This window comes from Vulpes lagopus, chromosome 24, assembly GCF_018345385.1.
Source record: "Vulpes lagopus strain Blue_001 chromosome 24, ASM1834538v1, whole genome shotgun sequence".
NCBI classification, from domain to species: Eukaryota; Metazoa; Chordata; class Mammalia; order Carnivora; family Canidae; genus Vulpes; species Vulpes lagopus.
Window position 1 is genome coordinate 41,705,414 of NC_054847.1, and position 12,367 is coordinate 41,717,780.

General features: G+C 45.5%; 1 protein-coding gene across 2 annotated transcripts in view; it reads left to right on the forward strand.

The window, feature by feature from the left end:
• Nucleotides 1-12,046: 12,046 nt before the first annotated feature.
• The window catches only part of ZNF532 (zinc finger protein 532), a 106,551-nt gene continuing 106,230 nt past the window's right edge, over nt 12,047-12,367 (forward strand). Inside the window, exon 1 of one of the 2 annotated variants that reach the window (XM_041739434.1) lies at nt 12,047-12,318. The gene's annotated coding sequence lies outside the window, so the exon portion shown is untranslated. The remainder of the gene's footprint in view (nt 12,319-12,367) is intronic. The other variant, XM_041739432.1, reaches the window with a different exon arrangement.

Genomic DNA, 12,367 nt, shown 5'->3' on the forward strand with positions numbered 1-12,367 from the left:
AGGGCGCGATCCTGGAGGCCTGGGATCGAATCCCACGTCGGGCTCCCGGTGCATGAAGCCTGCTTCTCCCTCTGCCTGTGTCTCTGCCTCTCTCTCTCTCTCTCTGTGACTATAATAAAAAAAAAAAAAAAAAAAGTTCTTCAAATCCTTGTCTTTGTTGTTCCCAGCAATCCCAGACTCTTACACCTCTTAGCCAAGGTCCTGCATTGAGGGACCCACCTTAAGCCAGGCTTCCATTTCTCAATAAATTCTGACCTGACATCCATCCTCTCTCCATCTCCAGACACTGCCTAAGCTCTCACAGCTTTGCTCTCTTACTCACCATGGTAAACCTTGAACTTGGCTTTGCCTTGTCAACAGGTTGTGTTGGTTATGTTTGGGGAGCCAGCTTCTGACAAGAGGGACCTTTTTCTTTCCTTTTTAAAGATTTTTATTTATTTATTTATTTGAGAAAGAGTGAGAACCTGAGAGATGACAGAGGGAGAGGGAGAGGGAGAAGCAGACTCCCTGCAGAGCAGGGCGCCTGATGCCAGAGGGCTCCATCCCAGGACCCTGGGATCATGACCTGAACTGAAGGCAGACGCTTAACTGACTGAGCCACCCAGGTGCCCCAAGAGGGACCTTTTTCTTTTAGAGAGGAATAACATGGTGCTATGCATTCAGTGTAATACTCTAGTTGCTTAAGGGCGTTGGTGAGAAAAAGAGGTTGGTGATTAGTTGAGTCTCTGTAAGAGACCAGGTGACAGCTGCTTAGAACCAGGCACCAATTTAGACAGGAGCAGGGTGAGTGCTGTGAAGGCTGCAGGAAGAATTGGCCCCAATCATTTCGGGGTTGGGGAGGGACGAGTGGTAGTACAAGCGGTGGAGAAATGAATGTGGTGCCATTGAATAATATGCTGGTGGTGGAGGATGGACGAGGAGGAGATACATTTTTGAACTTCTTGAGTTGAAGACAGTTGTCAGTGATTTCTGTAATTTGCTTGACAATTCATTGTGATCTGGAGTTAGAGGAAAGATTAGTGCTAGACACATAGATTTGGGGGGAGCGTCAGAATAGATATTTGAAACTGTGAGTGCAAATGTGTTTACCCAACAGGTGCAGATTTAGAAAAGGAGAGGTTCAGGGTGCGCCTGGCTGGCTCAGTCCATAGAGCATGTGACTCTTGATTTCAGGGTCATGAGTTCAAGCCCCACTTTGGGGGTTTAGAGCTTACTTAAAAAAACTGGGGTGCCTGGGTAGTATAGTCAATTAAGTGCCTGACTCTTGGTTTTGGCTCAGGTCTTTATCTCAGGGTTATGAGCTCGCACAGTGCCAAGTCTGAGATTCTCTCTCCTTCTCCCTCTGCCCCTCTTGCTCCTGCATTTTCTCTCTCTCTCTCTCTAAAATAAATAAATCTTAACAAACAAACTCCAAAGATAAAACCTTGAGGAAATTTGTATCTAATGTAGGAATGCAGAAAAATCAGCTAAGAAGAAATCCTTTGAAGGAATGATCTTAAAAAAAAAAAAAGGAATGATCTTTATGGAAAGGAGAAAAACATCATGGAAGTTAGGGGAAGAGAGAAGTTCCAGAAGGGGCTGGTGAGAGGTGTCCCATGCAGAATTCCCAAAGTAGAGAAAATCTTTCAGACTATCCTTTCATTAAGGGAGACAGACAAAAAGGGGTCAGAGGGTTTACTTTATGCCCCGAGAGAATGTGTCATTTGTTATTCCCCTTGACTTGAGTTGTGTTTAGAAGGTAAGAGTAGGATGTGCTAGTTAAAAGAATCTAGACAGATGGGTAGCACCTGGAGGGGCATATTTATTGCTTCCTCCGCAAAGCTACTGAGCTTTGTGCACGGTTATCTAGTGCTTGACGAAGCTTCCCTGGTTGTGGTTTATGCTCTGACTTTTCCACGGCCACAGCTGAGTTGACAACACTGTGTCATGCACTGGGATGGACAAGATGGGAGAAACCATCAGGGAAGAGGCACAGCCCGAGAGAGATGGGTCAGGAACTCTCTGTGAGTGATGTAATCCAGGCAGCTTTTTACAATTTGGTGAGAGGCTGAGGTGGAAACTCAAAAAGAGTGTGATGATGTTATTTATCTGATGCTTGAAAAAGTTGAGCTTGCCCACTCAAGGGAATGTTTTGAACCCACTGGCTTTTTTTTTTTTTGAAGATTGTATTTATTTGTTCATGAGAGACACAGAAAGAGAGAGGCAGAGACACAGGCCAAGAGAGAAGCAGGCTCCATGCAGGGAGCCCCATGTGGGACTCGATCCTGGGTCTCCAGGATCACACCCTGAGCTGAAGGCAGTGCTAAATCGCTGAGCCACCCAGGGATCCCTCTGCCCACTGGCTTTTAAACTCCTGTTCAGTGACACCTATATGTTCACTCATAAATTCAAAACAGGGAGTACTATGGTAATATGTCATTACATTACAAATTATACACAAAAATAGAAGTCAGAGGAGGTTGAAATGATGATGGACTAAACAATGTCATTAAAATTTAGTTTTCTTTATGGGTGCCTGAGTGGCTCACTTGGTTAAACATCTGTCTTCGGGTCAGGTCATGATCCTAGGGTCCTGGGACAGAGTCCCCTATGGAACAGGGAGTCTGCATCTCCCTCCGCTTCTGCTCCTCACCCCAGTTCGTGTTCTGTCTCTCTCTCTCTGTCTTTCTCAAATAAATAAAATCTTTTTAAAAATTTTACTTTTCTTTAGTAGCAGTATGAAGTATTTTGCTCTCATTAAAATTCTGAATACCGAACATTCTTCTGTTTTGGAAATCTTGGAATAACACATTATGATAAAGCGATTTGAAGACCTTGTTCTAAATTCAGTTTATTTCAACTTTACTTGTTTTAAACATTGTCCTGGTGGGAAAAGATGCTTCACAAAGTTATGTACTATAGGAAGAGGTTGATTATTTTCACCTTAATGATCATGCTCATTTTGCTTTTCTTTTTTTAAAAATAGATTTTAAAGTAATCTATACCCTAAGTGGGGTTCAACCTCACAACTTCAAGATCAAGAATCGCATGCTCTTCCTACAGAGCTAGCCAGGCACCCCATAATGCTAATTTTTCAATCCCACCTACCAGCTAAGCAAAAGATTTAGTTGAAATTTAGTTGATGAATCTGTTTCCCAAAGTTAGCCCATTGCTCCTGCAATGTAAATTGCATTTGCATTTTTATATTTTAAACAAATATAGACTCAAGCACCCTGAAAGTCTTAATGTGCGAACTGTTGCTAATGGTTTAGAAAATTGTCTTTGACATTTTAAGTGTACATATCTGATGGTTGTCAAAGGTAATATTCATACATAATTTTTAGCATCAAACTATGAATGATTTCCAAACATCTGTTTCTAAAATGCTTTCTCCATAGCATGAGTTTTTTTCCTGAAAGCAATCACTTTCTTTTTCATGGCTAAAGTGTTCTCTTTACCATAAAGTGACAGATTAAACATTTTTTGTTCTAACAAATAACTTTCTGCCAGATAGCATATTATAGACAGCATTTACCAAAGAAAAGATCAGCAAATTTGAAACTCCTTTTTTTAAAAGGACAGTGAATAATTCATCTTTAAGTTCTTTGCCATGACATTGCAAAACCACTGTGTGATACAAAATATTCCAGTAGTCATGCCTTCTCTTTCAAAGGGTGGTAAAGAGTCCCTTATAAAGAGACAGTTGGAAAGTCCTTCTTACCCCCCTTTTAAAAATGAAATTGACTTCACTGATAATATACAATATACTGTAGTACAGGGCCAAGGGCAGGCCACTCCAAGATGGACCATGCTGGCTTGGACATTATTTCGAGTTAAAAGCAATCCAAACCTAGCAGATTCATAAAAAGCTCTTTGCCTCCCCCTCAACTGCCTGGCTGTACCAAGAAAGGAGGTATTCAGAGAGATTCCTCTTTACCTAAGAAATTTATCTGCATAACAGAACAAGCTTTGTTTTCCAAACATCTCCTCTCACCTTCCTGCCAATGGTCTTTTCTCCCGTTTGTGTCCTCAGACCCTACCCGTCTCTTTAGCTCCTTTTAAGTACCTCGTTGCCAAACTATTTGGAACTTCCATGTCTGCATGGATTCCTCTTACATATGCTATTAGATTTGATTTTCTCCTGTTAATCTGTCTCCAGCCTTTTTTATTCTTAGTCCAGCTAGAAGGACCTTGATCTATAAACTTCTGGCTTCAATTTCTTGGCTTCAGTAACTTATCTGTGAATGGTTCGGTGCTGAATATTGTGGGTTGGAATTTTTGTAATATAATCCCAGAACTTTTAGATTCCTGTAAGGAAGCTGCTTTTTTAGTTGTTACTGTTACACAGTTAAAAAATATATATATATAGGGAAACCTGGGTGGCTCAGTGGTTGAGCTTCTGCCTTGAGCTCAGGTCATGATCCTAGGGTCCTGGGATCAAATCCCACATCAGGCTCCCCATAGGGAACCTGCTTCTCCCTCTGCCTCTGTCTCTGGGTCTCTCATGATTAAATAAAATCTTAAAAAAAAAAAAAAAATATATATATATATATATATATATATATATATATACATACATGGGGTGCCTGCTGTCGCAGTCAGAAGGGCATGTGACTCGATCTCGGGGTTGAGTTTGAGCCCCATGCCCCATGTTGGGTTCAAGCCCCACGTTGGGTTGGAGCCCCACGTTGGGTTCGAGCCCCACGTTGGGTGTAGAGTACTAAAAACAAGCAAACAAAAAGACTTAAAAAAATTATATGCACATATTATTCTGGCTAAAGAAGTCATTTACTGTTAAGAATACACCATCCCTGCTAAACTTTTTATTGAGTGGTTCGTAAAAAAATAAGCTTTTTCGGAAATGTCCTCATGGAACAGGATCAAACATATACCCTGAGCAGCGGCATGTTAGAAATAGCTGCACTTTTCTTCAACAGTAGAGCAATCCTCCCACACTGTGTAATTTATTCTAATACGTGTTTCTTCAAATCTACAGCAATATTTTCTAAGCGTCTTCCAACTGTTTGCTGACAAATGAATGTATTTTATTTTGTAGTCATATTTTCTAGTTATTATTTTCATCTTTGAACATTTGTTTGTATTTTCTACCTTTCCAGGAATAACCAGTAGTTTCCCTAGTGAGTTGTGGCTTTGGGTCTTTTGGCATCAAATAAATGTATCATTAAGTTTAGCAAAAATTGTAAAGTACTCGATCATCTCTTATCTCTAAATGTCATTAAAAAAAAAAAAACCCAACCCCATTGGTGTTTAATCAATCTTGATGTTCTGAACTCCTGATTTTTACTTCATTATTTATTTATTTATTTGTTTGTTTGTTTGTTTGTTTATTCATGAGACACAGAGAGAGAGGCAGAGACACACGTGGAGGGAGAAGCAGGCTCCTTGTGGGGAGCCCCATGCGGGACTCGATCCTTCCTGGGACCCCGGGATTACAACCTGAGCCGAGGGCAGATGCTCAACCACTGAGCCACCCAGGCATCCCTGAACTCATAACTTAAGGGTTTAATTTAATTATTTGAGAGAGAGACAGAGAGAGTGAGAGAGAGAGCACACAAGGAGGCAGGGGGCAGAGGGAGACTGAGAAGCAGACTCCCGGCTGAGAAGGGAGCTGAGGCTGGGCTCCATCCAGGACCCCGGGATCAGGACCAGAGGGAAAGGCAGATGCTTAACCGACTGAGCCACCCAAGTGCCCTTGAACCCCTCAGTTTTACATGTCTTTCTGTGTGTGGTGGCAGTGGGGAGACCTCAGTGAGCCAAAGTTATGTGTTCCTGATCTCACAAGTTTCTTGTCTCATTAGAGAGCCAAATACACCTTAAATATGGGGTGAAACAGACAATTTAGGGACACACATCATGGGCACCCAGACTCAGCTTGTGTATGGGGAGGAGAGGTCAGGGAAAACTTCTTCAAATGAGTGACATAAGTTAGGCTTAGGCGTAAAGTTAGCTCCTGGGAGTTAGGTAGACCAAGGGGGTTGGGCAGGGTGGGAGATCTCCCAGAAAGGGGAAACAGCGGGGTGAAAGGCCTGACTGTGGGAGCCATTAGGTCTCATTCAAATCACAAAAAGTTCAAGGAGGCTGCTTCTTGGAATGGAGGAGGGAGGGGCAAGGGAGGTGGACTGGCAACTGGCAACGGGGTTGCATTATTTACTGAGCCTGCACCTTATTTATTCTAAGGATAGGATGGAGAGACGTGAAAAGTTCTGAGGAGAGGGGCGGCAAGGTGAGATCTTTAGAAAATTTCCTGGAGAATGTACTGGAAGGTGGCCAGGTTGGAGGCACGAAGATCAGTTAGGGAAAGGGAACCGAAGCTATGGGCGAGGTGTGGGGAGAAGTGACTAGAACTGAGAGATACGGGAGGTTGAATCCACAGCACACCATGATGGAGTAGATGAGAGGGAACGGTGTCATCAGAGAGTGGAGTCAATGAGTGTCATCAGAGAGTGGAGTCAGTGGGGAGCTGGGTCTGGTTTGGTGGGAGTCTGGGGCCGAGTGTCCTGGAAGCAAGCTCTGGAGATACACATGTGAGGGAGTGAGGAAGGCAGGATTAGGCTGAATGAGGAGTTGAGCCACAGTGCCATGAGACCAAGGAGCTCCTAGGGTTCACAGGGAGCTCTGGAACTGGGTTGCTTTTCAGAATCAGCCCAGATTAGGCAAGAGGGCTACTAAGCCCTTGTATCTCTCTCTTTTTTAAAGATTTTATTTATTCATGAGAGACACACAGAGAGAGGCAGAGACACAGGCAGAGGGAGAAGCAGGCTCCCTGCAGGGAGCTCAATGCGGGACTCGATCCTGGGACCCCAGGATCATGCCCTGGGCCGAAGGCAGGTGCCCAAACCGCTGAGCCACCCAGAGACCCCCCCTAAGCCCTTGTATCGGTATGTCAGCCAGACATGGGTTGCTTGCTACCTGGGACTGGGGGCTGGGGGTGGGAGGGGCTTGGGGGTCGAGGGGGTAAAGGGGGTGCAGTAATCTTAGTGGAGACACTTCCCAGGAGCTGGCACAAGTCAGTCCCAAGGCAGTTTGCAGGGAGAAACTCAGCTGTGAATGGTCGACAGCCAATATTCTTAGCAGCTAGGGGATGGGGGGGATACATCCCGAAGAGAGTTGCTGGACACTGGAGGACCCACTACAGTGGCAAAAGTTCTAACATTTACTATGGGACTTGTTTACTTTTAGGTGCCTGTGAACTTATTATCCATGCCTTAGTTCACAAGTAACTAGTTAATTCCTTTTTTAAAAAATTAATTTTTAAAAAGATTTTACTTATTTATTCACAAGAGACACACAGAGAGATAGACGCAGAGACACAGGCAGAGGGAGAAGCAGGCTCCCTGCAGGGAGCCTGACATAGGACTCGATCCTGATCCAGAGACCCCAGGATCACGTCCTGGGCCAAAGGTGGCGCTAAACCGCTGAGCCACCAGGGCTGCCCTAACTAGTTAATTCCTTCCTATCTTCCTTCCTTCCTTCCTTCCCAATCTCTACACCCCACATGGGGCTCAAACACACCAAGAGTCGCATGCTCTAGCAAGTGAGCCAGCCAGGCGCCCCAATAACTCGTTCACTTCCAACTGTGGGATGTACGTGGCATTATGCTAACTGGTGAGGATGGTGGGGATGTTGGGGATGTTGGGGATGTTGGGGGCAGAGGCAAAGATGAAGATTCAAATAGCACAGTGGCCAGGGAGCGTCTGTCTGTACCGGAGAGGACCAGTTCTTCCCTGGTGGAACCCAGTCCTCATTGCCTGCCTGTTCCCTTCTCCTCTTTAAAAGATTAATCCTGATTGCCCTTCTTTTTCTCAGATACCTTTCTCAGATAGCTTCCCTTCCCTTCTCTTAGGATCCGAGTGTAGGAAACAGGCCGAAACACCAGTTCCTTTCAAAGAATCTCAGACAATGTGAGAATTACAAAGCATAAGGAAATCTTACAAAATTTTCAGCAGGCCTTGCCCTTTGGCCCAATGTTCCTGAAGATGATTCTGTGCTGGTGTACCAAACTCCACGCGCCTGGCTTTTCTTTGATTCTCTAGAGTTCATCAAACAACACTTTCCTTTGTCTCTATCCTTCCCTTTCCTTGGGCAAGGTTGGCTTTCCAGCAGTTAGGCCCTAAAGTAGGAGATAAACCTTAGTGGATCCGTCTAGTGGCCAGGGCTCAGGAAGTCATTCAGCTATCTGGGGGCCTCCTACATAAAGCCCAACTTTGAACTGTTAAATTAATTAAACAATGAGGCCAAGAGACTGAAGTGGCTCGAATGACACGGTGGCGCCGGTGTAGGCAAATCAAAATCTAAGCCTGTAAATACCTCAAGGCTACATAGTGGAAAAGCCAAAGACGTCCAATCACAAAACAGTCCATTGGGCTGCAAGCTGTAGCCAATCAAATAATTTCTTTTCTTTGTTTCTGCACCTTCTCTGTCTCCCTAGGCTGTGGGTGGAGCGCTCCTAACCACTTCCGGTTTGGTACTGCCCAATCTGAGTTGATTTTTGCTCCAATAAACTCTTAAAATGTTTAATATGCCCCAGTTTATCTTTTTTGCAGACCGAGACCCCTCTTCCCCCACATTGAGGTCTCTGAGTGAAAGGGCTTTGCGGGCATTTCCAAACTAAGGTTCAAGAGAGGGGATGTGGCTTTGCCACAGAAAATCTATTTATAAAATCACTAACAATGGATAAGGGGAATCCTTTCCCAGACCTCCCCTCAGTCTATTTCTGGTAGGCTAGTAATAATTTAAATCTGATTATGGCTTCCGTCAAGGGTATATTTTTGGAAAATACAAAAAAAAAATCCCGATTCTATCAATATTTTGATGTTAAAAAGATGAATTTTCTTTTCTTGGCTGGTCACTCAGCTACAGATCTTTAAATTATAACGCTAGTGTTGAAGAGTGTAATCATTCCTTTAAAAACAAGCCAGCAAATGTAACCTATTAAACTCTGTAACCGCCTAGGCTGACCTTAGTTTTGAGGCAAAAAATGTGTAGCTCAGGTCAGGAGGCTGTCAGTTTAGGAGTGGTTTGCAAGGCCTTTCGATGGTGAGATAAAGAAAAGGCTTTTTCTTCTCGTTTTTTGGTCTCCCTTTCCTCAAGGAACACACCTTTTGTGTGTTGTTTAACAAAGGAATTTCCGAAATCATAGTGGAATTTGGAGGTGAAGTATTATGTGTAGACTGATATCTATATGCGCTTGCAAAGCCGGTTTCAAACCACAAAAGGATTAAAAAAAAAAAAAAAAGCCGGGATTTTGCAATATACTGATTGGAAGAAAAGCTAAGACATTGAGAGTTAGCAATAAAAACAGCAACAAACAAAATCCCGAAGGATTTGGAATTCCTTTAGTTTCTGTTTGGCATAAGAATAATATGATTTCTTTGTTCTGTTCTTTCTTATCTCCAGCACTCAAATAAGCGTTTATTTCATTCGTGCAGTCAAGTTACTTCTATTGTTGCCCAAAGCAGAATGGTGCCCAAGATAGCCTTACATATGTAGATAATAGAGCGAACCTTTGTGTTGGGTCTTTTTGGTCGTGAGGTGGTGTCATTTTTTTAAAAAAAACTTACACCAGAGAGTGTCTTTTTCTGCTGTGAAACTCAGTAGTTTTATAGAATGTGGGTGCTTTGCTTTTAACTATTGGTCTACCTGGCAAGAGGGTTTCTCTGAAATCCTCTTGGTAAAAATAGAATTGAAGACAACGTGCAAGAAATCATTATTTTATTTTATTTTTGGCTGTTTATGGTTTTTAAAAGCAGATGCAGTATTATCTGTTGCTGTTTGCGCGAATGATGAATTGTGCTTTCAAACTAATTTCCTCCAGCGAGTCTGACCCAAACGCTGGGCTTTGTAAAAAGCTCTGCTCCAAAAGTATTTGGCATTACGAAGCCACGAGGCAGTGGTACAACTGAAGACTCTTTATGATAAAAATACGAAGTCCAGACTTCAGTTTTGGCAATACAGTTCTTGTGACCATTGGAACACTGCTGTGCTGTGCTTTTTAACTCTTAGGAGAAGGAATGGGGGAGGGGCAAGAGAGTATGTTAAGTAAACAAAGATCCCAAATCTAGGGAGCCTAGGATTTACTAGGATATGTGCATTATGAAATTTCGTATATTGGAATATGTACAGTGTATCAAGGTTTCAGATAAGTAGGTCCTTGTGTGCTTTTCAATGCATGGAGTGTTTTTACATGCATGCCTAATAGAGGCCCACCTTTGGGAGAAGCAAAAAAAAAAAAAAAAGGCCTCCTTTCAAATGAAATCAAGCCCAGGTAAAGTTGAAACTCAACCCACGGAGCTCTGGCACCGTTTTCAGGCTAAAAGAAGATGAGAGTTTCAATTTCATCATCTTGTAACACTGATAAACGTGATGACCCGGCTGACAAAATTTGCAGAATTACATAGGTCTTTCTAAACACGTGTAAATATGTGTGCCAATTTACGTGCAACTCCAAACAATTTGCTGTTTGAAATGAAAGACCCAACCACTCTTCCGCGAGGCAATCATTCGGTTCATTTACATGAAAAGTCTTAAATAGCAAAAATGCTACTTTCAATTTACATCACAGTGTCCCCATAATAGAGAACAATGGCTCCCTCAATGGAAGTTCATGCAAAGGGAGAGGCATACTGAGATTCAAAAACAAAAACAAAAACAACAACTTTCCAGCATACTTTGCAAATATTAACCAATTAATCTAGTTTAAAACATAATGCACAGCCACAGCTTCCCATACAGGGAGCCTTCCGTGCTATTCGGGTAATATTCGTTATCTCTAGAGGCCGTCCATTCACACACACGTGAGCCTTTTTAAGAGCTTCTGGTGACATTTTTTTTTTCTTTCAGATCCTTCCATTTTGTCCTAGTTCCAGGGCAAGCACGATCAGCTTGACGTGGGGTTTCTCTCTCCTTTTAAAATACCTTTCAACTGAGTGCACGTCTGTGAAAGAGGCAGGACCTGGGAGACCGGGCCCGGATAAAGAGCATACCTGATGTGCTGGGGATGCACTGTCTCCTTCTTGGACGTGTGAAACGGTTTTGCACACCTCTGTGCGGGGTGTACAGATGTATCTTTCTGCTTTCTGTAGGCTATGACCACCTGCTGTATGTACAGTATGTGCTTGCTAGGTCTGTACACCGTCTCCCTTCTTGAATTTAAAGGCCTGGCTATTACATCTTGTTTACTCAGTATCATTCCATTAGGAGGAAAAAAAAAAAAAAAGAAAGCAAAAAAAACACAAAAAAACACACGAAAAAACAAAAAAAACAACAAAACCCACACAGCCCTACGAGAACTGAACATGCCATGTTCCAATCTGGCCCCAGTGGCTTTTTTCTCTGAAAGCAAAACGTGTGTCTTTTACACCAACCAGGGCTCCCCCCCACCCCACCCCAGGGGGTGTCTTCCATTCTTTTGTGGCTCCAGTTTAAGGCGAAAAGGGCTCCAAAGCGCAAGTACACAGGGAGAAGCCCCTGCTTCCATCCCACCTCCAGGGAGGAGTGCAGATGTAGTGTGCAATGAAGGTAGCGTGCTCTCTGCTTACTGGTTTGCCACCATTACGAGGATCACAAAACACCTCCTTGGCTTCAAGATCCGGGGCAGAGGCTCGCGGGCTCTCTCTACCATCTTTGGCGAGGCCTTGCATCCTTCCACTCGAGTAAGTTGCGGCTTGGGGCCACGGCAAAGGGCTGGGTGAGAGCCCGAAATGTCGTTAAAAAAAAAAAAAAGAGAGAAAGAAAGAAAAAGAAAAAAGAAAGAAGGAAAGAAGGAAAACAAAGCAAGCCCACACGCAGCCTCCGCGCACCCCCGCGGCCCGGCGCTCCGGGCCTCGCGCGCTCGCCTCCCGGGCCCCGCGCCCTCCCTTCCCCCGCCGGCCTCCCCGGCCGCCCCCTCCCCCTCCGCCGCGCTCCCTTTTGTTCGCTGCCGCTCGGGCCGCCGCCGCCGCCGCCGCCGCCGCCGCCGGCCCGCAGCGCCCCGTAGGCCCCGGCGAGGCTGCCCGCCGCCCCGCGGCCTAGAGCGCGCCGCCCGCCCGGCCGGCCGGGGAGGCGCGGGGCCCGGGCGCGCGGCGGGGCGGCGGCGGCGGCGGGGCGGCGGGGCGGCGGCGGGGCGGCCCGGGGCCGCGGCTCCGCACACGCACACGCAGCCCCCGGCGGCGGGGATGCCGCGGACACGCCCGTAGCATGGGAGCCGCCGCCGCCGCGACGACGACAGCAGCAGCCGCAGCCGCAGCAGCAGCCGCCGGCGGCGCCGCGCTCTCCGGAGGTCGTCCGCGCCGCGGCCCAGGCGCCCGGGCTTGACCGCCGCGGGCCGACCCCGGGCAGGGGGTGGGTGCGCGCCCGCGGGCCGGGGGGCGCGGGGGCGGCGGGCGGCGCG